This window comes from Cololabis saira, chromosome 1, assembly GCF_033807715.1.
Source record: "Cololabis saira isolate AMF1-May2022 chromosome 1, fColSai1.1, whole genome shotgun sequence".
NCBI classification, from domain to species: Eukaryota; Metazoa; Chordata; class Actinopteri; order Beloniformes; family Belonidae; genus Cololabis; species Cololabis saira.
The window spans coordinates 42,051,578-42,076,992 of NC_084587.1; the positions used below are offsets into that span (position 1 = coordinate 42,051,578).

General features: G+C 45.3%; 1 protein-coding gene and 20 non-coding genes across 23 annotated transcripts in view; all 21 read left to right on the forward strand.

Moving 5' to 3' along the window:
- The first annotated feature begins 425 nt into the window (after positions 1–425).
- On the forward strand, positions 426–497 carry trnae-cuc (transfer RNA glutamic acid (anticodon CUC)). Its single transcript has one exon. It is a non-coding gene; the product is annotated as a tRNA-Glu (tRNA).
- A 546-nt stretch (positions 498–1,043) lies between these two features.
- Positions 1,044–1,115, forward strand: trnae-uuc (transfer RNA glutamic acid (anticodon UUC)). Its single transcript has one exon. It is a non-coding gene; the product is annotated as a tRNA-Glu (tRNA).
- A 371-nt stretch (positions 1,116–1,486) lies between these two features.
- trnae-cuc (transfer RNA glutamic acid (anticodon CUC)) lies at positions 1,487–1,558 on the forward strand. Its single transcript has one exon. It is a non-coding gene; the product is annotated as a tRNA-Glu (tRNA).
- A 546-nt stretch (positions 1,559–2,104) lies between these two features.
- On the forward strand, positions 2,105–2,176 carry trnae-uuc (transfer RNA glutamic acid (anticodon UUC)). Its single transcript has one exon. It is a non-coding gene; the product is annotated as a tRNA-Glu (tRNA).
- Positions 2,177–2,728: 552 nt separating this feature from the next.
- trnae-cuc (transfer RNA glutamic acid (anticodon CUC)) lies at positions 2,729–2,800 on the forward strand. The gene has a single exon. It is a non-coding gene; the product is annotated as a tRNA-Glu (tRNA).
- Positions 2,801–3,346: 546 nt separating this feature from the next.
- trnae-uuc (transfer RNA glutamic acid (anticodon UUC)) lies at positions 3,347–3,418 on the forward strand. The gene has a single exon. It is a non-coding gene; the product is annotated as a tRNA-Glu (tRNA).
- Positions 3,419–3,789: 371 nt separating this feature from the next.
- Positions 3,790–3,861, forward strand: trnae-cuc (transfer RNA glutamic acid (anticodon CUC)). Its single transcript has one exon. It is a non-coding gene; the product is annotated as a tRNA-Glu (tRNA).
- A 546-nt stretch (positions 3,862–4,407) lies between these two features.
- On the forward strand, positions 4,408–4,479 carry trnae-uuc (transfer RNA glutamic acid (anticodon UUC)). Its single transcript has one exon. It is a non-coding gene; the product is annotated as a tRNA-Glu (tRNA).
- A 552-nt stretch (positions 4,480–5,031) lies between these two features.
- trnae-cuc (transfer RNA glutamic acid (anticodon CUC)) lies at positions 5,032–5,103 on the forward strand. The gene has a single exon. It is a non-coding gene; the product is annotated as a tRNA-Glu (tRNA).
- A 546-nt stretch (positions 5,104–5,649) lies between these two features.
- On the forward strand, positions 5,650–5,721 carry trnae-uuc (transfer RNA glutamic acid (anticodon UUC)). The gene has a single exon. It is a non-coding gene; the product is annotated as a tRNA-Glu (tRNA).
- A 552-nt stretch (positions 5,722–6,273) lies between these two features.
- On the forward strand, positions 6,274–6,345 carry trnae-cuc (transfer RNA glutamic acid (anticodon CUC)). Its single transcript has one exon. It is a non-coding gene; the product is annotated as a tRNA-Glu (tRNA).
- A 546-nt stretch (positions 6,346–6,891) lies between these two features.
- trnae-uuc (transfer RNA glutamic acid (anticodon UUC)) lies at positions 6,892–6,963 on the forward strand. The gene has a single exon. It is a non-coding gene; the product is annotated as a tRNA-Glu (tRNA).
- A 371-nt stretch (positions 6,964–7,334) lies between these two features.
- On the forward strand, positions 7,335–7,406 carry trnae-cuc (transfer RNA glutamic acid (anticodon CUC)). Its single transcript has one exon. It is a non-coding gene; the product is annotated as a tRNA-Glu (tRNA).
- A 546-nt stretch (positions 7,407–7,952) lies between these two features.
- On the forward strand, positions 7,953–8,024 carry trnae-uuc (transfer RNA glutamic acid (anticodon UUC)). Its single transcript has one exon. It is a non-coding gene; the product is annotated as a tRNA-Glu (tRNA).
- Positions 8,025–8,395: 371 nt separating this feature from the next.
- trnae-cuc (transfer RNA glutamic acid (anticodon CUC)) lies at positions 8,396–8,467 on the forward strand. Its single transcript has one exon. It is a non-coding gene; the product is annotated as a tRNA-Glu (tRNA).
- A 546-nt stretch (positions 8,468–9,013) lies between these two features.
- trnae-uuc (transfer RNA glutamic acid (anticodon UUC)) lies at positions 9,014–9,085 on the forward strand. The gene has a single exon. It is a non-coding gene; the product is annotated as a tRNA-Glu (tRNA).
- A 552-nt stretch (positions 9,086–9,637) lies between these two features.
- On the forward strand, positions 9,638–9,709 carry trnae-cuc (transfer RNA glutamic acid (anticodon CUC)). The gene has a single exon. It is a non-coding gene; the product is annotated as a tRNA-Glu (tRNA).
- A 546-nt stretch (positions 9,710–10,255) lies between these two features.
- Positions 10,256–10,327, forward strand: trnae-uuc (transfer RNA glutamic acid (anticodon UUC)). The gene has a single exon. It is a non-coding gene; the product is annotated as a tRNA-Glu (tRNA).
- Positions 10,328–10,879: 552 nt separating this feature from the next.
- On the forward strand, positions 10,880–10,951 carry trnae-cuc (transfer RNA glutamic acid (anticodon CUC)). Its single transcript has one exon. It is a non-coding gene; the product is annotated as a tRNA-Glu (tRNA).
- A 596-nt stretch (positions 10,952–11,547) lies between these two features.
- trnae-uuc (transfer RNA glutamic acid (anticodon UUC)) lies at positions 11,548–11,619 on the forward strand. Its single transcript has one exon. It is a non-coding gene; the product is annotated as a tRNA-Glu (tRNA).
- Positions 11,620–21,108: 9,489 nt separating this feature from the next.
- The window catches only part of LOC133446133 (E3 ubiquitin-protein ligase TRIM39-like), a 40,099-nt gene continuing 35,792 nt past the window's right edge, over positions 21,109–25,415 (forward strand). For all 3 annotated transcript variants that reach the window (XR_009782802.1, XR_009782801.1, XM_061723968.1), the window contains exon 1: positions 21,109–21,246. The gene's annotated coding sequence lies outside the window, so the exon portion shown is untranslated. The remainder of the gene's footprint in view (positions 21,247–25,415) is intronic.

Below are 25,415 nucleotides of genomic sequence, written 5' to 3' on the forward strand. Positions count from 1 at the left end.
TATACCTTTGACAGTAAACTGTTTTCATGGGAGAAGGTGACTCTTCTACCTTTAAATTCTACATTATATAAACTCTTTTTGAAAAGTTCCTATTTGACAACTGCAAAGATCTGTGCTAGTAAGAAGACAAACATAGTTTACTTCAGACACTGCGTTAATGTTCAAAAAGTGTTAGCAACAACCTGCATCTTCTCTTCCTCCAAAGTGTGTTCTCCTGAAGCAAACTTGCCAAGCGTGAACTACTTGGTACTGAAGCATAAACTTGGTGAATGCCTTAGCGAGGCCCGCCTCGTGATTTCTTCACATAGTGGCTGCTGAAAAATGAGTAACGCATTATAAGTCTCAATCAGCACCCAAAGTTCTCTGCTGTAAAACAGTTGAATTAAGAGGACAGCTATTTCTAATTGACAGTATCTAGTGTCATCTCCCTGATGGTCTAGTGGTTAGGATTCGGCGCTCTCACCGCCGCGGCCCGGGTTCGATTCCCGGTCAGGGAACTGGTCTTTTCTAGAAGACATTTCTCACAATACACCACAGGGTTTCAACAAGTTGAAAGAACACGGGCCACAAAGAGTGCGGTGTACAACGATTGTGCGTACGCTCACGGTGGGATGTTCAAAAAGTGACTAGAATGTGAAAACTTGCCCCTGGTTGGATTCCCAGTCAGGGAACTGTGCATTCCTGGACTAGTTTTCTCACACTACGCCAGGAGTGCTCCTCGAAAGCCACTGTCGTGCGTGTTATAGATGTTTTCCTCCTTCAAAAATGATGCATACTTTAATGGATCTGCTATTGTCTGCCTGTATAATCGCGAGGTATTCCATAGTTGTTGTTGCTTCAATTTTCACGCCAATGCAAATGCATCGACTTTACTAACGTTAACAATGAGTTACTGACGTGGGTCCCTTTAGCAACCCGAGCTATGACAAAGCAAAGCGGTCTTCAGCTGGTTCGCAAGTTGAACAAGTTGTGAACCAAACCCAGCCCTGGCTCTGAACGGATTTGGTGGAAGACGGGTATGATTGACAGTGACATGTGCTGTCTCCCTGGTGGTCTAGTGGTTAGGATTTGGCGCTTTCACCGCCACGGCCCGGGTTCCATTCCCGGTCAGGGAACTGCTCTTTACCTCAATAGATTTCTTACACTTAACCAAGGGTTTTCAACCCTGGTCCTCCGAAGCCTCTGTCTTGCGTGTTTTAGATGTGTCCTTGCTTCAACACACGGCTGTCATCAAAAGCTCCATATACCTTTGACAGTAAACTGTTTTCATGGGAGAAGGTGACTCTTCTACCTTTAAATTCTACATTATATAAACTCTTTTTGAAAAGTTCCTATTTGACAACTGCAAAGATCTGTGCTAGTAAGAAGACAAACATAGTTTACTTCAGACACTGCGTTAATGTTCAAAAAGTGTTAGCAACAACCTGCTGTAAAACAGTTGAATTAAGAGGACAGCTATTTCTAATTGACAGTACCTAGTGTCATCTCCCTGATCGTCTAGTGGTTAGGATTCGGCGCTCTCACCGCCGCGGCCCGGGTTCGATTCCCGGTCAGGGAACTAGTCTTTTCTAGAAGACATTTGTCACAATACACCACAGGGTTTCAACAAGTTGAAAGAACACGGGCCACAAAGAGTGCGGTGTACAACGATTGTGCGTACGCTCACGGTGGGATGTTCAAAAAGTGACTAGAATGTGAAAACTTGCCCCTGGTTGGATTCCCAGTCAGGGAACTGTGCATTCCTGGACTAGTTTTCTCACACTACGCCAGGAGTGCTCCTCGAAAGCCACTGTCTTGCGTGTTATAGATGTTTTCCTCCTTCAAAAATGATGCATACTTTAATGGATCTGCTATTGTCTGCCTGTATAATCGCGAGGTATTCCATAGTTGTTGTTGCTTCAATTTTCACGCCAATGCAAATGCATCGACTTTACTAACGTTAACAGTGAGTTACTGACGTGGGTCCCTTTAGCAACCCGAGCTATGACAAAGCAAAGCGCTCTTCAGCTGGTTCGCAAGTTGAACAAGTTGTGAACCAGCACCAGCCCTGGCTCTGAACGGATTTGGTGGAAGACGGGTATGATTGACAGTGGCATGCGCTGTCTCCCTGGTGGTCTAGTGGTTAGGATTTGGCGCTTTCACCGCCACAGCCCGGGTTCCATTCCCGGTCAGGGAACTGCTCTTTACCTGAATAGATTTCTTACACTTAACCAAGGGTTTTCAACCCTGGTCCTCCGAAGCCACTGTCTTGCGTGTTTTAGATGTGTCCTTGCTTCGACACACGGCTGTCATCAAAAGCTCCATATACCTTTGACAGTAAACTGTTTTCATGGGAGAAGGTGACTCTTCTACCTTTAAATTCTACATTATATAAACTCTTTTTGAAAAGTTCCTATTTGACAACTGCAAAGATCTGTGCTAGTAAGAAGACAAACATAGTTTACTTCAGACACTGCGTTAATGTTCAAAAAGTGTTAGCAACAACCTGCATCTTCTCTTCCTCCAAAGTGTGTTCTCCTGAAGCAAACTTGCCAAGCGTGAACTACTTGGTACTGAAGCATAAACTTGGTGAATGCCTTAGCGAGGCCCGCCTCGTGATTTCTTCACATAGTGGCTGCTGAAAAATGAGTAACGCATTATAAGTCTCAATCAGCACCCAAAGTTCTCTGCTGTAAAACAGTTGAATTAAGAGGACAGCTATTTCTAATTGACAGTATCTAGTGTCATCTCCCTGATGGTCTAGTGGTTAGGATTCGGCGCTCTCACCGCCGCGGCCCGGGTTCGATTCCCGGTCAGGGAACTGGTCTTTTCTAGAAGACATTTCTCACAATACACCACAGGGTTTCAACAAGTTGAAAGAACACGGGCCACAAAGAGTGCGGTGTACAACGATTGTGCGTACGCTCACGGTGGGATGTTCAAAAAGTGACTAGAATGTGAAAACTTGCCCCTGGTTGGATTCCCAGTCAGGGAACTGTGCATTCCTGGACTAGTTTTCTCACACTACGCCAGGAGTGCTCCTCGAAAGCCACTGTCGTGCGTGTTATAGATGTTTTCCTCCTTCAAAAATGATGCATACTTTAATGGATCTGCTATTGTCTGCCTGTATAATCGCGAGGTATTCCATAGTTGTTGTTGCTTCAATTTTCACGCCAATGCAAATGCATCGACTTTACTAACGTTAACAATGAGTTACTGACGTGGGTCCCTTTAGCAACCCGAGCTATGACAAAGCAAAGCGGTCTTCAGCTGGTTCGCAAGTTGAACAAGTTGTGAACCAAACCCAGCCCTGGCTCTGAACGGATTTGGTGGAAGACGGGTATGATTGACAGTGACATGTGCTGTCTCCCTGGTGGTCTAGTGGTTAGGATTTGGCGCTTTCACCGCCACGGCCCGGGTTCCATTCCCGGTCAGGGAACTGCTCTTTACCTCAATAGATTTCTTACACTTAACCAAGGGTTTTCAACCCTGGTCCTCCGAAGCCTCTGTCTTGCGTGTTTTAGATGTGTCCTTGCTTCAACACACGGCTGTCATCAAAAGCTCCATATACCTTTGACAGTAAACTGTTTTCATGGGAGAAGGTGACTCTTCTACCTTTAAATTCTACATTATATAAACTCTTTTTGAAAAGTTCCTATTTGACAACTGCAAAGATCTGTGCTAGTAAGAAGACAAACATAGTTTACTTCAGACACTGCGTTAATGTTCAAAAAGTGTTAGCAACAACCTGCTGTAAAACAGTTGAATTAAGAGGACAGCTATTTCTAATTGACAGTACCTAGTGTCATCTCCCTGATCGTCTAGTGGTTAGGATTCGGCGCTCTCACCGCCGCGGCCCGGGTTCGATTCCCGGTCAGGGAACTAGTCTTTTCTAGAAGACATTTGTCACAATACACCACAGGGTTTCAACAAGTTGAAAGAACACGGGCCACAAAGAGTGCGGTGTACAACGATTGTGCGTACGCTCACGGTGGGATGTTCAAAAAGTGACTAGAATGTGAAAACTTGCCCCTGGTTGGATTCCCAGTCAGGGAACTGTGCATTCCTGGACTAGTTTTCTCACACTACGCCAGGAGTGCTCCTCGAAAGCCACTGTCTTGCGTGTTATAGATGTTTTCCTCCTTCAAAAATGATGCATACTTTAATGGATCTGCTATTGTCTGCCTGTATAATCGCGAGGTATTCCATAGTTGTTGTTGCTTCAATTTTCACGCCAATGCAAATGCATCGACTTTACTAACGTTAACAGTGAGTTACTGACGTGGGTCCCTTTAGCAACCCGAGCTATGACAAAGCAAAGCGCTCTTCAGCTGGTTCGCAAGTTGAACAAGTTGTGAACCAGCACCAGCCCTGGCTCTGAACGGATTTGGTGGAAGACGGGTATGATTGACAGTGGCATGCGCTGTCTCCCTGGTGGTCTAGTGGTTAGGATTTGGCGCTTTCACCGCCACAGCCCGGGTTCCATTCCCGGTCAGGGAACTGCTCTTTACCTGAATAGATTTCTTACACTTAACCAAGGGTTTTCAACCCTGGTCCTCCGAAGCCACTGTCTTGCGTGTTTTAGATGTGTCCTTGCTTCGACACACGGCTGTCATCAAAAGCTCCATATACCTTTGACAGTAAACTGTTTTCATGGGAGAAGGTGACTCTTCTACCTTTAAATTCTACATTATATAAACTCTTTTTGAAAAGTTCCTATTTGACAACTGCAAAGATCTGTGCTAGTAAGAAGACAAACATAGTTTACTTCAGACACTGCGTTAATGTTCAAAAAGTGTTAGCAACAACCTGCATCTTCTCTTCCTCCAAAGTGTGTTCTCCTGAAGCAAACTTGCCAAGCGTGAACTACTTGGTACTGAAGCATAAACTTGGTGAATGCCTTAGCGAGGCCCGCCTCGTGATTTCTTCACATAGTGGCTGCTGAAAAATGAGTAACGCATTATAAGTCTCAATCAGCACCCAAAGTTCTCTGCTGTAAAACAGTTGAATTAAGAGGACAGCTATTTCTAATTGACAGTATCTAGTGTCATCTCCCTGATGGTCTAGTGGTTAGGATTCGGCGCTCTCACCGCCGCGGCCCGGGTTCGATTCCCGGTCAGGGAACTGGTCTTTTCTAGAAGACATTTCTCACAATACACCACAGGGTTTCAACAAGTTGAAAGAACACGGGCCACAAAGAGTGCGGTGTACAACGATTGTGCGTACGCTCACGGTGGGATGTTCAAAAAGTGACTAGAATGTGAAAACTTGCCCCTGGTTGGATTCCCAGTCAGGGAACTGTGCATTCCTGGACTAGTTTTCTCACACTACGCCAGGAGTGCTCCTCGAAAGCCACTGTCGTGCGTGTTATAGATGTTTTCCTCCTTCAAAAATGATGCATACTTTAATGGATCTGCTATTGTCTGCCTGTATAATCGCGAGGTATTCCATAGTTGTTGTTGCTTCAATTTTCACGCCAATGCAAATGCATCGACTTTACTAACGTTAACAGTGAGTTACTGACGTGGGTCCCTTTAGCAACCCGAGCTATGACAAAGCAAAGCGGTCTTCAGCTGGTTCGCAAGTTGAACAAGTTGTGAACCAGCACCAGCCCTGGCTCTGAACGGATTTGGTGGAAGACGGGTATGATTGACAGTGACATGTGCTGTCTCCCTGGTGGTCTAGTGGTTAGGATTTGGCGCTTTCACCGCCACGGCCCGGGTTCCATTCCCGGTCAGGGAACTGCTCTTTACCTGAATAGATTTCTTACATTTAACCAAGGGTTTTCAACCCTGGTCCTCCGAAGCCACTGTCTTGCGTGTTTTAGATGTGTCCTTGCTTCAACACACGGCTGTCATCAAAAGCTCCATATACCTTTGACAGTAAACTGTTTTCATTGGAGAAGGTGACTCTTCTACCTTTAAATTCTACATTATATAAACTCTTTTTGAAAAGTTCCTATTTGACAACTGCAAAGATCTGTGCTAGTAAGAAGACAAACATAGTTTACTTCAGACACTGCGTTAATGTTCAAAAAGTGTTAGCAACAACCTGCATCTTCTCTTCCTCCAAAGTGTGTTCTCCTGAATCAAACTTGCCAAGCGTGAACTACTTGGTACTGAAGCATAAACTTGGTGAATGTCTTAGCGAGGCCCGCCTCGTGATTTCTTCACATAGTGGCTGCTGAAAAATGAGTAACGCATTATAAGTCTCAATCAGCACCCAAAGTTCTCAGCTGTAAAACAGTTAAATTAAGAGGACAGCTATTTCTAATTGACAGTACCTAGTGTCATCTCCCTGATGGTCTAGTGGTTAGGATTTGGCGCTCTCACCGCCGCGGCCCGTGTTCGATTCCCGGTCAGGGAACTGGTCTTTTCTAGAAGACATTTGTCACAATACACCACAGGGTTTCAACAAGTTGAAAGAACACGGGCCACAAAGAGTGCGGTGTACAACGATTGTGCGTACGCTCACGGTGGGATGTTCAAAAAGTGACTAGAATGTGAAAACTTGCCCCTGGTTGGATTCCCAGTCAGGGAACTGTGCATTCCTGGACTAGTTTTCTCACACTACGCCAGGAGTGCTCCTCGAAAGCCACTGTCGTGCGTGTTATAGATGTTTTCCTCCTTCAAAAATGATGCATACTTTAATGGATCTGCTATTGTCTGCCTGTATAATCGCGAGGTATTCCATAGTTGTTGTTGCTTCAATTTTCACGCCAATGCAAATGCATCGACTTTACTAACGTTAACAGTGAGTTACTGACGTGGGTCCCTTTAGCAACCCGAGCTATGACAAAGCAAAGCGGTCTTCAGCTGGTTTGCAAGTTGAACAAGTTGTGAACCAGCACCAGCCCTGGCTCTGAACGGATTTGGTGGAAGACGGGTATGATTGACAGTGACATGTGCTGTCTCCCTGGTGGTCTAGTGGTTAGGATTTGGCGCTTTCACCGCCACGGCCCGGGTTCCATTCCCGGTCAGGGAACTGCTCTTTACCTCAATAGATTTCTTACACTTAACCAAGGGTTTTCAACCCTGGTCCTCCGAAGCCTCTGTCTTGCGTGTTTTAGATGTGTCCTTGCTTCAACACACGGCTGTCATCAAAAGCTCCATATACCTTTGACAGTAAACTGTTTTCATGGGAGAAGGTGACTCTTCTACCTTTAAATTCTACATTATATAAACTCTTTTTGAAAAGTTCCTATTTGACAACTGCAAAGATCTGTGCTAGTAAGAAGACAAACATAGTTTACTTCAGACACTGCGTTAATGTTCAAAAAGTGTTAGCAACAACCTGCTGTAAAACAGTTGAATTAAGAGGACAGCTATTTCTAATTGACAGTACCTAGTGTCATCTCCCTGATCGTCTAGTGGTTAGGATTCGGCGCTCTCACCGCCGCGGCCCGGGTTCGATTCCCGGTCAGGGAACTAGTCTTTTCTAGAAGACATTTGTCACAATACACCACAGGGTTTCAACAAGTTGAAAGAACACGGGCCACAAAGAGTGCGGTGTACAACGATTGTGCGTACGCTCACGGTGGGATGTTCAAAAAGTGACTAGAATGTGAAAACTTGCCCCTGGTTGGATTCCCAGTCAGGGAACTGTGCATTCCTGGACTAGTTTTCTCACACTACGCCAGGAGTGCTCCTCGAAAGCCACTGTCGTGCGTGTTATAGATGTTTTCCTCCTTCAAAAATGATGCATACTTTAATGGATCTGCTATTGTCTGCCTGTATAATCGCGAGGTATTCCATAGTTGTTGTTGCTTCAATTTTCACGCCAATGCAAATGCATCGACTTTACTAACGTTAACAATGAGTTACTGACGTGGGTCCCTTTAGCAACCCGAGCTATGACAAAGCAAAGCGGTCTTCAGCTGGTTCGCAAGTTGAACAAGTTGTGAACCAAACCCAGCCCTGGCTCTGAACGGATTTGGTGGAAGACGGGTATGATTGACAGTGACATGTGCTGTCTCCCTGGTGGTCTAGTGGTTAGGATTTGGCGCTTTCACCGCCACGGCCCGGGTTCCATTCCCGGTCAGGGAACTGCTCTTTACCTGAATAGATTTCTTACACTTAACCAAGGGTTTTCAACCCTGGTCCTCCGAAGCCTCTGTCTTGCGTGTTTTAGATGTGTCCTTGCTTCAACACACGGCTGTCATCAAAAGCTCCATATACCTTTGACAGTAAACTGTTTTCATGGGAGAAGGTGACTCTTCTACCTTTAAATTCTACATTATATAAACTCTTTTTGAAAAGTTCCTATTTGACAACTGCAAAGATCTGTGCTAGTAAGAAGACAAACATAGTTTACTTCAGACACTGCGTTAATGTTCAAAAAGTGTTAGCAACAACCTGCTGTAAAACAGTTGAATTAAGAGGACAGCTATTTCTAATTGACAGTACCTAGTGTCATCTCCCTGATCGTCTAGTGGTTAGGATTCGGCGCTCTCACCGCCGCGGCCCGGGTTCGATTCCCGGTCAGGGAACTAGTCTTTTCTAGAAGACATTTGTCACAATACACCACAGGGTTTCAACAAGTTGAAAGAACACGGGCCACAAAGAGTGCGGTGTACAACGATTGTGCGTACGCTCACGGTGGGATGTTCAAAAAGTGACTAGAATGTGAAAACTTGCCCCTGGTTGGATTCCCAGTCAGGGAACTGTGCATTCCTGGACTAGTTTTCTCACACTACGCCAGGAGTGCTCCTCGAAAGCCACTGTCTTGCGTGTTATAGATGTTTTCCTCCTTCAAAAATGATGCATACTTTAATGGATCTGCTATTGTCTGCCTGTATAATCGCGAGGTATTCCATAGTTGTTGTTGCTTCAATTTTCACGCCAATGCAAATGCATCGACTTTACTAACGTTAACAGTGAGTTACTGACGTGGGTCCCTTTAGCAACCCGAGCTATGACAAAGCAAAGCGGTCTTCAGCTGGTTCGCAAGTTGAACAAGTTGTGAACCAGCACCAGCCCTGGCTCTGAACGGATTTGGTGGAAGACGGGTATGATTGACAGTGGCATGCGCTGTCTCCCTGGTGGTCTAGTGGTTAGGATTTGGCGCTTTCACCGCCACAGCCCGGGTTCCATTCCCGGTCAGGGAACTGCTCTTTACCTGAATAGATTTCTTACACTTAACCAAGGGTTTTCAACCCTGGTCCTCCGAAGCCACTGTCTTGCGTGTTTTAGATGTGTCCTTGCTTCGACACACGGCTGTCATCAAAAGCTCCATATACCTTTGACAGTAAACTGTTTTCATGGGAGAAGGTGACTCTTCTACCTTTAAATTCTACATTATATAAACTCTTTTTGAAAAGTTCCTATTTGACAACTGCAAAGATCTGTGCTAGTAAGAAGACAAACATAGTTTACTTCAGACACTGCGTTAATGTTCAAAAAGTGTTAGCAACAACCTGCATCTTCTCTTCCTCCAAAGTGTGTTCTCCTGAAGCAAACTTGCCAAGCGTGAACTACTTGGTACTGAAGCATAAACTTGGTGAATGCCTTAGCGAGGCCCGCCTCGTGATTTCTTCACATAGTGGCTGCTGAAAAATGAGTAACGCATTATAAGTCTCAATCAGCACCCAAAGTTCTCTGCTGTAAAACAGTTGAATTAAGAGGACAGCTATTTCTAATTGACAGTATCTAGTGTCATCTCCCTGATGGTCTAGTGGTTAGGATTCGGCGCTCTCACCGCCGCGGCCCGGGTTCGATTCCCGGTCAGGGAACTGGTCTTTTCTAGAAGACATTTCTCACAATACACCACAGGGTTTCAACAAGTTGAAAGAACACGGGCCACAAAGAGTGCGGTGTACAACGATTGTGCGTACGCTCACGGTGGGATGTTCAAAAAGTGACTAGAATGTGAAAACTTGCCCCTGGTTGGATTCCCAGTCAGGGAACTGTGCATTCCTGGACTAGTTTTCTCACACTACGCCAGGAGTGCTCCTCGAAAGCCACTGTCGTGCGTGTTATAGATGTTTTCCTCCTTCAAAAATGATGCATACTTTAATGGATCTGCTATTGTCTGCCTGTATAATCGCGAGGTATTCCATAGTTGTTGTTGCTTCAATTTTCACGCCAATGCAAATGCATCGACTTTACTAACGTTAACAGTGAGTTACTGACGTGGGTCCCTTTAGCAACCCGAGCTATGACAAAGCAAAGCGGTCTTCAGCTGGTTCGCAAGTTGAACAAGTTGTGAACCAGCACCAGCCCTGGCTCTGAACGGATTTGGTGGAAGACTGGTATGATTGACAGGGACATGTGCTGTCTCCCTGGTGGTCTAGTGGTTAGGATTTGGCGCTTTCACCGCCACGGCCCGGGTTCCATTCCCGGTCAGGGAACTGCTCTTTACCTGAATAGTTTTCTTACACTTAACCAAGGGTTTTCAACCCTGGTCCTCCGAAGCCACTGTCTTGCGTGTTTTAGATGTGTCCTTGCTTCAACACACGGCTGTCATTAAAAGCTCCATATACCTTTGACAGTAAACTGTTTTCATGGGAGAAGGTGACTCTTCTACCTTTAAATTCTACATTATATAAACTCTTTTTGAAAAGTTCCTATTTGACAACTGCAAAAATCTGTGCTAGTAAGAAGACAAACATAGTTTACTTCAAACACTGCGTTAATGTTCAAAATGTGTTAGCAACAACCTGCATCTTCTCTTCCTCCAAAGTGTGTTCTCCTGAAGCAAACTTACCAAGCGTGAACTACTTGGGACTGAAGCATAAACTTGGTGAATGCCTTAGCGAGGCCCGCCTCGTGATTTCTTCACATAGTGGCTGCTGAAAAATGAGTAACGCGTTATAAGTCTCAATCAGCACCCAAAGCTCTCTGCTGTAAAACAGTTGAATTAAGAGGACAGCCATTTCTAATTGACAGTACCTAGTGTCATCTCCCTGATCGTCTAGTGGTTAGGATACGGCGCTCTCACCGCCGCGGCCCGGGTTCGATTCCCTGTCAGGGAACTGGTCTTTTCTAGAAGACATTTCTCACAATACACCACAGGGTTTCATCAAATTGAAAGAACACGGGCCACAAAGAGTGCGGTGTACAAAGATTGTGCGTACGCTCAAGGTGGGATGTTCAAAAAGTGACTAGAATGTGAAAACTTGCCCTGGGTTGGATTCCCAGTCAGAAAACTGTGCTTTCCTGGACTAGATTTCTCACACTACGGCAGGAGTTTTTAACCCTGCTCTTCGAAAGCCACTGTCTTGCGTGTTATAGATGTCTTCCTGCTTCAAAAATGATGCATACTTTAATGGATCTGCTATTGTCTGATCACGATGAACCAGTGTTAAGCCAGAAGCAGCAGCTGTATAATCGCAAGGTATTCCATAGTTGTTGTTGCTTCGATTTTCACGCCAATGCAAATGCATCGACTTAACTAACGTTAACAGTGAGTTACTGACGTGGGTCCCTTTAGCAACCCGAGCTATGAAAAAGCAAAGCGGTCTTCAGCTGGTTCGCAAGTTGAACAAGTTGTGAACCAGCACTGGCCCTGAACCAGCCCTGGAACGGGTTTGGTGGAAGACGGGTATGATTGACAGGGACATGAGTTGTCTCCCTGGTGGTCTAGTGGTTAGGATTTGGCGCTTTCACCGCCACGGCCCGGGTTCCATTCCCGGTCAGGGAACTGCATTTTACCTGAATAGATTTCGTACACTTAACCAAGGGTTTTCAACCCTGGTCCTCCGAAGCCTCTGTCTTGCGTGTTTTAGATGTGTCCTTGCTTCAACACACGGCTGTCATCAAAAGCTCCATATACCTTTGACAGTAAACTGTTTTCATGGGAGAAGGTGACTCTTCTAACTTTAAATTCTACATTATGTAAAGTCTTTTTGAAAAGTTCCTATTTGACAACTGCAAAGATCTGTGCTAGTAAGAAGACAAACATAGTTTACTTCAGACACTGCGTTAATGTTCAAAAAGTGTTAGCAACAACCTGCATCCTCTCTTCCTCCAAAGTGTGTTCTCCTGAAGCAAACTTGCCAAGCGTGAACTACTTGGTACTGAAGCATAAACTTGGTGAATGCCTTAGCGAGGCCCGCCTCGTGATTTCTTCACATAGTGGCTGCTGAAAAATGAGTAACGCGTTATAAGTCTTAATCAGCACCCAAAGCTCTCTGCTGTAAAACAGTTGAATTAAGAGGACAGCTATTTCTAATTGACAGTACCTAGTGTCATCTCCCTGATGGTCTAGTGCAGGGGTCGGCAAGTAAGTTTGGCCTCGGGCCAAATTTTTTTGGAGCAACTTAATGGTGGGCCAGAACATCACATCAATCAGGCGAAGCCTGTTTTTTTTCTACTAAACAAAACTTTTTTCCCCTTATCTATAGGCTACTAGTATTATTATACTATTATATCTTGTACAAAAAAAGTAATTTAAGAAAGTCATTAGTTTAAATAAAGTAACTTGAATTTGCTACAGACTGTTATTAGTGTGTTATTACTGCTTTAGCTACTCTGTGGCTGCGTTATGAAACCGCTTATAAGTAACTTGGTGATAATAATATTATTTTCTGCCAAGCTACTAACAAATGAAGTCCTTCTTTAAAATACAAAGAACGACATTAAACACATGAAAAACCCATGATATGAACACTAGCACAGTAGTCAGTACGTGCACACGGAGCAGCAGCTCTCTGTGTCTCCTGAAGCCAGTGAGAGGATATGCAAATGAGGCAGATTTTCCGACGTATTTTTAGACATATAATGGACATTTTACCATTTAAAAGACCAACAGCAAAACTCAAGGTAAGTTATCAGTTGTATTTTTCACAGTTTAAACCACAACAAATCACTTTAAAGCAAGCAAGTACGTCTTACCATTTCAACAGCTTCAGGAGTTTTGCCGGGAGTCTGTGCCTAGTTACTCCTGAATATTTGTGTGCACCTCTAATTAAGGTCCCCCTATGCTACAGGTGACAGGGAACTATACAGAATTGTGTGCGTCCGGAATCATGAAGATTCTACTTTTATTTTATTTTATCTTTTCTAAATAAAGGCTTTGAATTCTCTATGAAATTGTCGTTTTTGTGATAGTAAATAATGAAAAAAAAAATATATATATTTATCAGATTTTCAATGTCATCTGGCGGGCCAGATATTATTTTTTCAATTTTGGCCCGCGGGCCGCCAGTTGCCGACCACTGGTCTAGTGGTTAGGATTCGGCTCTCTCACCGCCGCGGCCCGGGCTCGATTCCCGGTCAGGGAACTGCTCTTTACCTGAATAAGGGTTTTCAACCCTGGTCCTCCGAAGCCACTGTCTTGCGTGTTTTAGATGTGTCCTTGCTTCCACAAACGGTTCTTATTAAAAGCTCTGTATACTTTTGACAGTAAACTGTTTTCATGGGAGAAGGTGACTCTTCTAACTTTAAATTATAGATTATATAAAGTCTTTTTGAAAAGTTCCTATTTGACAACTGCAAAGATCTGTGCTAGTAAGAAGACAAACATAGTTTACCTCAGACACTGCGTTAATGTTCAAAAAGTGTTAGCAACAACCTGCATCTTCTCTTCCTCCAAAGTGTTTTCTGCTGAAGCAAACTTGCCAATTTTGAACTAGTTGGTACTGAAGCACCCACCAAGAACTGGACAGAGGTCAGAGTCCATCCATCTTCATATGAGGGGACTGTGGTGAGAGCTGTGGACCAGCTGGAGAAGAACCTCAGAGAAAAGATGAAGAAGCTGTTTGAAGCTGAGCTGAGGAGGATCCAGCAGTTTGAAGCTGATGTGACTCTTGATCCTGATACAGCACATCGTAAACTCATCCTGTCTGATGATGGAAAACCAGTCTCTCATGGTGATGTGAAGAAGAATCTTCCAGATAATCCAGAGAGATTCTCTAAATATGTTGGGGTTTTAGGAAAACAGAGTTTCTCTTCAGTCAGATTTGACTTCGAGGTTCAGGTTAAAGGAAAGATTGACTGGGTTTTAGGAGTGTTCAGAGAGTCAGTCAAGAGGAAGGGAAAGTGTTACTGCAGCGTTTTGATTAAAAATGGAATTGAGTAAAAAGGTCTTGCTGGTCCTCCAGTCCGTCTCCATCTCAGTTCTCCTCCTGAGAAGTTGGGGGTGTTTGTGGATTATGAGGAGGGTCTGGTCTCCTTTCATGATGTAGATGCTGCAGCACTTATCTACTCCCTATCTACTGGCTGCTCCTTCAATGAGAAATTCTACCTGTCTTACGGTCCTTGTCTTAATGGTGGAGGTAAAAACTCTGATCCTCTGATCATCTGTCCTGTCAATCAAACTGTCTGATTTGAGATAATGAATCTTCATCAAAACTGAATGTTCATGTGAAATGACTCAATATTCACTGTATATACAATTTATCATTATATTCTGTCATGTTTTTGTGTTTAACTGCCTGTTTTGCTTGTTAAACTGTCAATCATGTGACAAAGCAAAGTGTCAACTACCTTGACTTGATTAACTTGTTATTTGTAACAGCATCCTTATAGTCCCCCTTAAAGGTCAGTTAGACACCTGCGGCTTTTATTTTTTTATTTATTTATTTATTTTTATTTTTTTATTTTCTCATCCAGAACTCTTGCTGCTCCAGTCCTCAACAACAAAGTGGACCACATCAGTCCAGCTCTGAGGTCTTTACACTGGCTGCCTGTCCATCAGAGGACCAGGGCTGCCGACCCCTGGTCTCGGACCAGAATACATCAGGGACCTCCTGACCCAGTATGAACCTTCCAGACCCCTCAGCTCATCTGGATCCAGTTTTTCATCAGTTCCCAGAGTCAGAACCAGACATGGAGAAGCTGCATTCAGCTTCTATGCTCCACATGTCAACAAACTCCCAGAAAGCCTCAGATCAGCTGAAACACTCAGTTTATTTAACTCCAGGTTGAAAACTCACCTGTTCTCAGCTGCACCTGAATAAAGATCCACATCTGCAGTGCCAAAACATAATAATATTTTAACTAATATTTTTATCTGAATTCATCTGTTGTTCTTATTTCTCTCTCATGACACCACCAACAGGCGGGAAAGAAGAATCAACTCAGAGAACAACACAATTGGGATGTTTTGGTGATATCAATATAACTTTTTTTTTGCATTAAGAAAACTGCTACATGAACACAAGTTCTCTATCGTATCGAGACTATCTCTCCACTCCGTTACATATTTCATATGTACGGGGATTGACCCCCCTGCTGTCAAGGTACGTGGATATTTCTTTAAGACACACCGGCTTGCCCGGCCACGCCCCTAGGTTTACCTATAAAGCACCTGTGCTGGCGTGTAATCAGTGATTGTTTGATCTCCACCTGAGTTCAAGGTACAGCGTGAAGATGAACGATCTATGTTACAGAGAAGTGTGAGTGTGTGGGTGCAGCGTGAGTCCACTTACCCAGCCGTAGCTGTGGTTGGGCGTCTGTCTTCGGGCAGCCTCCCTGGATTGCTGTTTCCCTTCTTCTTCTTTAGAAAACACACAGAGACACGGCCGTGATCCCCATTCTGGCCTATTGCCCATGCTCCCGTGGGTTGATGCGTCCGGTTGGACCCGTGCTGGTCTCCGGTCCTCTTCCGGCGTATGGCTCATGTCCCGTGAGTTGACGCGCCCGGTTGGATCCGTGCTGATCTCCGGTCCTCTTCCGGCGTATTGCTCATGCCCCGTGAGTTGACGCGCCTGGTGGGGCCCGCGTGCTGTGCAGACTGTTAAGTCGGCTGACAGCGGGTGGGAAGACGCGGCTCCAGTCGAGCCGACACCCGTCTGCCTCCGCTACGCGTGAGGAGACGCTGGTGTGAGAGTGGTAGTCCGTGTTAAACGCCGGCCGGGTCCGGGTCGGCTGACAGTGGACTTCTCCTCCTTTTTTGTTGTGAGTGCAAACAAAAAAAAAAAAACAAGGAACTAGGCTATCAGAGCAAAGCCTCGCATCCAAGACGTGGTGTATCGCCGACTGGTTTTACAGACGCATCCCGAATAGGCTGAGGCGCTGTCCACGAAGGCTGTGGGGTCGACATCCGCTGGAGCGGTCGCTGGATGTCCCAGCACATAAGCGTCTTGGAGCTGACAGCTGTCCTTTGGCACCCCGACAGTTCCTGCCAAGACTGAGAGGTCACCATGTCGTTGTCAGGACCGGCAGCGCAGTCGCAGTGGCCTATATCAACGGGCAGGGGAGTCTGCGACGACCCCACCCCCCCCCCCCCCCCCCCCTGGGGTGGGCCGCGCTGGCGCACCCATGGCCTGAAGTCTGCTGCCACCCTGCAAGGTTTACAGACGGGAGGTGGATCAGCTGGTCCACTGGTGCGGTCGGAACCACCTGGAACTGAACCCGCTCAAGACTGTGGAGTTGACAGTGGACTTCAGGAAAAACCCACTGCCACTCCTCCCCCTCACCATCCTCAACAGCACCGTCTCCTCCACAGACTCCTTCAAGTTCCTGGGATCCACCATCTCCCGGGACCTGAAGTGGTCCACCCACATCAACTCCATCAGGAAGAAGGCGCAGCAGAGGTTGTACTTCCTCCGGCAGCTCAGGAAGTTCAACCTGCCACAGCAGCTGCTGATCACTTTTTACACTGCCATCATCCAGTCTGTTCTCTGCTCTTCCATCACTGTCTGGTTCGGATCGGCCACCAAACTAGACAGGCACAGACTGCAACGGACCATCAGGACTGCAGAGAGGATAGTTGGGACTAACCTCCCATCTATCGACGACCTGTACCGGTCCAGGACCAGGAATCGGGCAGGTCGAATCTCTGCAGACCCCTCACACCCGGGACACCGCCTGTTCCAACTCCTCCCCTCTGGACGGCGCTACAGAGCACTGTACACCAAAACCTCCAGACACAAAGACAGTTTCTTCCCGCAAGCGGTTGCTCTGATGAACTCCCACAAATAATAAGTCTCAGAGTAACCAAACACGTGCAATAAAAATCATCCAGCACCCTCTTTAATAATCATGTCTGCCTCACTCTGCTGCACCTCTCACTTTTGTACTTCCTTTTGTATAATTTTTTGTATTTTTTGTATAATTTGTCTGTTAAAATTGTATATAGGTTATACTTATACTTATTCTTATTTTTATTCAGAACTATCCTTCTTTTATCACTACCTCAAACTGCTGCACCTTAAAATGTTAAAATGTTTATACTGTAGATAGTAATACCACATTTGTTTATTGTTTATTTGTTTATTGTTTATTTTTTTACTACCAAAGAGCGAAATAACCGAATCAAATTCCTTGTTGGACAATGTTCGAACCTGGCCAATAAAGCTGATTCTGATTCTGATTCTGATTCTGATTGGTGGCAGCTGTAAAGGCAGTTCGTGTCGGTGAGCATGCTTTGTCTCTCGATGACTGCTCCCTGATTTCCCGGTTCCTTAAGGGTCCCCAGAGGCTTGCGGTTCGTAGGACTGGACCTTCAGTCCCTCCTTGGGACTTGGATATCGTCCTCGGTGCACTTCAGCATCCCCCTTTGAGCCCTTGGGTTGCTGATTTGCAATTACTTTCATTTGGAACCGTGTTTCTGCTGGCTGTGACTTCTGCCAGGAGGGTGAGCGAGCTCCCTGCACTGTCCACTCACTGTGACTGCTGCAGGTTCCTGCCGGATGGCTCGGGGGTTGTTTTCCGCCCCGACCCAGCATTCCTGCCTGAGGTTCTGTCTGGGTTCTATCCAATGTTCCCTCTAAACTGCACGCGTGCACAATCGCGCACTGCCCGCATATTCTCAGCGCACAAGAAAATCTATCCAGCGCAGTGCTTTAAGTGGGCCGGCACGCACCGGTACGGAGTACCCCCACTTCTCAATATTAGCCTCTGGCGTACCGGGACCTTTTACGGCGTACCGGGACCTCTCATGAGCTCACAGTACTCTGTTCTCTCCTTGCGATTTGGCTACAGTGGCGTCGCAACGCGACTGCCCCTCGTGAGACGTTCACTCGTAAAGCCTGATTTATGGTTCCGCGCTAAATCGACGCAAGGCCTACGCCGTAGGAAACGCGGCAACGCGCAACGTACGTGCGCTTGCCACGTACCTTACGGCGTAAGCTCTGCGTTGGTGTAACGCGGAACCATAAATCAATTTACGGAGGTCCCGCAAGTCGAGAGGAGAAGAATTCAAGGATTTGGGGAATACAAGGAGCTGTGGGGATCCCGGACACGAGAAAGTCTGAAGCCTCTGCTAAAAGCTGTCCATACCATTGCTGTGTATACCAGCAGTACTGGAGTTGAGGGGGGATGAGGGGAGATGGCATCCCCTCCTGAAATAAAAACGGTCAAAATCATCCCCCCTGTAAAACTGCCATCCCCCCCTTTCCATCCCTTATGTCATTTCATCAATGAATGTGGGTTTTACTGCTATTTCAACATTTAGAGTCTTCACCAGAAAAATAACACCAGAAAGATATGTTCTTTGACAATTTTCATCTGTTTCAAGTAAATTTTCACTTGAAATAAGTAGAAAAATCTGCCATTGGGACAAGATTTATCTTCTTATTACAAGCAAAAAAAATCTTGTTCCACTGGCAGATTTTTTTCTACTTATTTTAAGGTGAAAATCTACTTTAAGTGGGCCGGCACGCACCGGTACGGAGTACCCCCACTTCTCAATATTAGCCTCTGGCGTACCGGGACCTTTTACGGCGTACCGGGACCTCTCATGAGCTCACAGTACTCTGTTCTCTCCTTGCGATTTGGCTACAGTGGCGTCGCAACGCGACTGCCCCTCGTGAGACGTTCACTCGTAAAGCCTGATTTATGGTTCCGCGCTAAATCGACGCAAGGCGAAACAAGTTAAAATTGTTGTTTTTTCCAGTGACGAGTCTTGTTTTAAGTGTAATGAGATTTTTTTTACTAAAATGAGACATTTTAACTAGAAATAAGACAAATATTTTTTGTTAAGATTTTGAGTTTTTGCAGTGATCCATGTTACTTATCCTGTGAAGGACAGAGTCATATTGATAAGTTCAGAAAACAGTTTTTTATTGTTGTGTTTTGATGTATTTGATGTAAGCCCAGTGGATATTTAAAGCTTACAGAAGGCTGCATTTAACTGCTGCTATGTCATTCCTGCAGTATTTCTGCAGGTGTTTTGGTCACTGCTATTATTTGTAATATATTATATTATTCATATTCAGCACAAATTATCTGTCCCCATATGATAAAATCCACCATCCCCGCTGATTTTTTTTTACAACTCGAGTACTGTCTACCAGTGAATGTGAGCGTTTTCTTGTGTACACATAATTTGTTGGAAAATTCAATAAAACAATTTTCTTTTTAAAAATCAGGATCATGTCCTAGTATTTAAATATATCACTTAATCATCTGCTGTTACCCACCGCCTAATTTACCTGACATCAGGACTTTTCCCATGGCCAAAGCAGGACTCTTCCTATGGCCAAAGCAGGACTCTCACATACTGTATAACATCTACACATCCCATTTTTCAGATTTTTTTTTTTTTTTTAAGTGGACCAAATTACCTATTTAAAAATAAAGCGTGCATATCTGATGTTGCTCACAGTAGTCCTCAGTTTGCTCAGGGAGCTTGTGTGTATGCCCAGATACATGAAAAATTAGAGGGAACATTGGTTCTATCTGTCCCAAATGGTTGAGCGGCGGTCACTGTCCTCTTCTGAGGTAGGACAGACAACTGAGCCGCTCCTGCCCATGCTGGGCCCTGTCAGGGCCTTGACAGAGTACATACGGCGCACGCAGGCCATCAGAAAGGCTGATCAGCTTTTTATTTTCGATTCAACTCGAGCTGTGTGGGCGGACCCTTATCGAAGTCTCGACTGTCCCACTGGATTGTGGACACTATTCAGGGGACTTATGTGTTCTCAGGTGTGCCTGTCCCGTCCTGGGTTCAGGCGCACTCGACACGTAGCGTGGCCATCTCATGGGCCTTGTGACAAGGGGCCTCTCCCGCTACCATCTGTGCGGCGGCCACATGGTTGTCTCGGTCCACGTCTTCGCGGTTTTACCGTCTGAATGTTACGGCCAGCCCGTCCTTTGGTGAGCGGGTGCTGGATGTGACTCAACGGTAGGCGGCTACATCCTTTGTTGTCTCCTTCGGTCAGCCTGGCGTCTGCGGGCCGATCTGAGCGGCCACTCCGTTCTTTACTTCTTGTTGGGTTCTTGGTCAGTCTTGCAGGTTACAGACTGTCCTGAGCGGCCCATCTGCCTCTCAGGCTTGGCCTTTGCGGCCGCGGGGCCTTGTCCTGTTTGGTATGTAAATTGTGTAGAAGTGTCACTTTTCGGTGTACTGGGCTTGTGAGCTGCACCGTCTCCTCACGGGGTGTCTTAAAGGGTTCCCCGTACATATGAAATATGTAACAGAGTGGAGAGATTGTCTTGATACGATAGAGAACGTTTGGTTACTTTGTAACCTTGGTTCTCTGAGTGAGAAACTATCTCTCCAGCTTTCAGGCCACTCAGAGACATGTTTCGATCAAACTATCACTGATTACACGCCAGCACAGGTGCTTTATAGGTAAACCTAGGGGTGTGGCTGGGCAAGCCGGTGTGTCTTAAAGAAATATCCACGTACCTTGACAGCAGGGGGGTCAATCCCCGTACATATGGAATATGTAACGGAGTGGAGAGATAGTCTCTCACTCAGAGAACCAAGGTTACAAAGTAACCAAACGTTCTTCTGCTTGACCTGCAGAGCTATCTGTCAGCTGCACATGTCGTCTAACATTTTCAGTCATTTTACATGAAACACCAACCAAAGTCTGATAACAGAGACAGAAAAACTACACAAAAATGCGTTCACTTCAATTCAGCTGGACTAAAATATTGTTTATTTATACCTATATTGGACTTTTAACCACAACATGATGATGAATATTGATGGAAAATACAACTATACCCCACATACCAGCATTCTGTCTGAAAATTCAGAGGTACCGTTTTTATTGACCAAACAGTCCAGCTCTGCTCTGGACATAAAACAATCTACAGTTGATTCAATGCCAGAACACATCTGACGGACCAAGAAAACCAAGTTTACAGCTAACAACAACAGAATCTCTGAGCAAAGGTCCTGGTTAACGACAGTGTAAAGGTGAATGTTTGAACAACTAGCTTCAGCCGAAGCTTCCCTCCGTCATATTCATCACATCAACTCTCCTGTAAATCAGAGGAAGGAACCAGAGCAGAGGGAGGAAGGAGGAAAGTTCAAGTGTGACGGAGCAGAAATCCAGTCCAGACGAGTCTTGTTGATCTCTGAAAGAAGATCCAAGCGAGTCCATCGGGGTTTCCTCCACAACACAGCAGAGTCTCCGAAAAAACACTGGTGAGTCCAGCTCATCGCATTTCCTTTTTCAAAAGCCTCCACCAACTAGACTCTTCAACAAAACCCAACAGCACATCTGTTACACAACTGGACACAGAGACATTTAAACTTAATATGATCGTTTTAGATCCCTCTGAGGTTTGACTTATATTTAGACCCCGTCCACACGTAGCCGGATATCTGCGGATATCTGCTAAACCGGAGATATTTTCCTACGTTTTGACCTGTCATCCACACGAAAACGCAAATAAACGAAGGTTTAAAAAAACTCCGGGCAAAGTGAAGATTTTTGAAAACTCCGTTTATGTAGATGCGTGTAGACACACACAACCGGAGTTTTGCGTTTTCGAACGTCACATTATGCGCCAAAACAACAACAAATCTGCTCTGACGTGCGACTTTTGTTTACTATAGAACTACAGATGATCCAGCATCTGTTCTCCAAGCTATTTATTAAATAAATGGTCTCTGGTCTTGACCACCGCTTACTGCGTTACACCGACGCAGAGCCTACACCGTAGGTTACTCGGCGACGCGTACCGTACGGAGTAGGGCCCGCAGAGCCGCCGCGGAGCCCGCAGAGCCGCCGCGGAGCCCGCAGAGGTGCAGCTTCCACGGGAGCCGCAGATGATCTACAGGTTAGAATGCTTATGAATGTGGTCGAAAACACAGATCTTCGGTTATGTGTGGATGCAAATTTTTTTATAAACGGAGGGGGGAAATATTCGTTTTTAAAAATACCCGGCTACGTGTGGACGGGGTCTTAAACTTCCATCTGAACCAGAAGTGAACTGAAACAATTTAAAGGTTAGATTCTGTGTAATCAGACTTTTACCAGGTAATCAGGGAGGTTTAAACATGGAACTTGGCGCAACCTTTTATTATTGAAACAAATGAGCTCTGAAAGGGTCAAAGATCGTTTCTGCTGCTGATCGTTAACTGATCAACATTACAGTTTCCTCAGTCTAACATATGTAATCAGAGTCCGTCTGATAAGATCAGTGACTCCAAACTTCAAATCAGAGGTGGACTGATGTGGAGGAAACAAAAATACAATGTAGATATTCTTACTTTGACTCATTTCTTTGCAGAATCTATGAACCCTATAATATATATGTCATGTTACGTCCTGGTAAAAAAAAAAACCTACATTACAGACTTGCAACACGCTTATAAAAAGGAGTTGGGATAGTAAATATTTTACCATTTTGTGATGTTTTTATTCCTTCTCACAACTCTTGAAAAAAAATACTGTCATTGAGGACATAGGTGATGGAGACTTTAAGCTCTTATTTTCAATTGAATTAAAATGTATTTAAATCACATCTTGTCACAAGACCCAAATGCAACAACTCTCAGATAGCAGTAACAGTTGATCTTTATTCATACTCAAAACAGGTAAACAGTCAAACAGGTTAAGGTCTGTATTACCAGTCCTTGCAGCAGTACTGATACTAGCTTGAAAAGTCAGGATTTGAACCTAGTTCTCCTGGGTGGCAGGCGAGTAAGTTACCACTGGACCGAGGAGGCAGACAGGGACAGGCAGCAAAGCAAACAAATCCGGAAACGCCCCTCGCAGACTACTCTCATGGTCAGGGACAGAAGGCAGTACTGTTTACCGGGGCAGAGACAAGAAGAGAAGATCAGAGGCAAGCCAAGTCGGTACCGGGAAGCCAGTCCACAGGTGAATGCTGGAAGGTCAGGCATGAAGCTAAGACAATCTGGCAGGGAATGAATGAACTGGAGCTGCTTATAAAGTGGCTGGGGAATGAGATGCAGCTGGGAGCACCAGGTGTGGCTGATTGGGCTGATTGGGAGGTGTGGCCAGAAGGTGAGTGAGTGGAATTTTCCACCACAGCAGGAGAATAGCAGGACCTGGATCATAAGGGGGACCCAGTTGGGCAGAGCAGGAAAAGAGAGAACAGTCAGAGAGAATGAAAAACAGAGAAATGAGAGACAATGACACAATGACTAACTGGAGCACTACAAGGATGACTATATAAACAGATGTAGACAGCAGACACTGAGGTGGTCAGAGGGTGGGACTACAACACAGTAGAGTTTACACTAACTATAGGCTTTACTAAACAGAAACATTTTAAATTTGGTTTTAGAGGGGGAGGTGGTGTCAGCCTTCTTAACCCAAACTGGAAGTTAGTTCCATAGTAGCTGTTCCTGATAGCAGAAGACCCGCCCTCCAAATCTACATTTGGATCCTCTAGGAACTACGAGTAAACCTGCACTCTGAGAACGGAGAGCTCTGTTAGGAATATCAGGTCTTGGAGAAACCAGGAGTTTGGACATTTAGGACTTTATACACCAGGAACAGAACTTTGAACTGGATTCTGAGTTTTACGGGGAGGGAGGCTAACTGTGGAGAGATGTGCTCTGTCTTGTTGATTCCTTTCAACACTCGCACTGCTGCATTTTAGATCAGCTGGAGGATATTCAAAGAACTACTTTGACATCATGCTAACAACACATTACAGCAGGGGTCCCCATTGCTACGGCCCGCGGGCCACAACAATTGGGGTGGCCCACTTATGATCCCAGAAAAAAAAAAAATCTTTTTTTTTTTTTTTTTCCTATTTTTTCCTATCATAAGATATCCGTACTTAAATGTTGGCATTCTAATTAAAATTGACCATAGTTATGAGCTATTTATAACTAATAGTGGCTCATCTTCACCCCCTCACACAATGGTATATTCTGACGTGACTTTTACCGTGACCGAGTGGTGAGCTGACAGAAAAAGATGACAAAGGGGCCCGGTGGCGCAGCGGTTAGTGCAGCCGTCTCACAGCAAGAAGGTCCTGGGTTTGTTTCCCGCCGGGGACGCTTTGGATGAAAGTGCGTGTAAGTTTCCCCATGACTTCAGCGCCCACACCCTGGGTGGGGTTGGCGAAAGGATCTTTCTGTGTGGAGTTTGCATGTTCTCCCCGTGTTCCCTTGGTAGCTAATGTGAGCTACCCTCACAAAAACATGCAATAGTCCTGGGCTATACATGCCCCCTCTGGCCAACCGGGGAACAGATGGGGTGGGGAGGATCCGGCCGGAATAACGTGATCCTTCCACGCGCTACATCCGGCCGGAGAAGCCCCACCCTGTCTGGTGAAAAGATGCGGCCTGCTCACTCCTCAGGTTAAGGAGGAGACCTGAGCTCAGTGCAGGGCCCTCCCGGGGTTGGTAGAGGATGGCAATGCCCAGGACTGTTACTTAGGTAGGAGCACTGGGTGATAAAATGGGGGAAAAAACCGGGATAAAAATACTAAAAAAAAAAAAAAAAGAAGAAGACGACAAAATGCTGAAAGTTTTGGGGAAACGAAAAATAGATTCAGAGTGCAGAGTTTTCAAACAGCAGTGGACAGATGACTATTTTTTTTTCAGTGCAAGGAAAAGGCAGTTTGTCTGATCTGCAAAGAAACGGTAGCAGTGTTCAAAGAATTTAACATTCGTCGACATTATGAAACCCGCCATGGAGAGCAGTGTGCTAGCCTGCAGGGCCAAGTGAGGAGAGACAAGGTGACTAAGCTAAAATGTGGAACAGAGCACATTACTGCGTCAGACGCAGATGAACGTGGCGTCCGTCCGGGCCAGCTTCAAGGTAGCTAAACTGATAGCACGCTGTGGAAAGCCGTTCAGTGATGGGGAGTTTATTAAAAAGTGTTGGAGCACTGCTGCGGAGGAGGTGTGTCCGGACAAGAAAGATGTCCTAAACGCGGTGAGTCTATCTGCATCTACAGTCACCAGGCGGGATGAAGAAATGGGGGATAATGTACATTACCACCCAGCTGGAAGAGAAAGCTAAAGATTTTGTGTATTTTTCGTTGTCATTGGATGAGAGCAACGACATGCAGGACACAGCACACAAGGCCCAGGACTAAGCCCTATTTATTAATTGTGAGAACTGACTTTGGGGGTGTAGTCTTACTAGGTACACTGCTGTCTAAAATTGCATCCGTAACGATATTCATGTCCCCAACCCAAATAATTGGATAACATCCCATTTCAGTAAAAAAACAAATGGTCATCAGCATTAGGGGAATAAGAATTATCCAGTATTGTTTTTTTTCTTTAAACTTCAGCTGAAATAATAAGATACCACCCCTCCTCATCCTTCACCTCTTTTACGCATTTAAACTGTAAATGCTTATTCACTAAAGTGATAA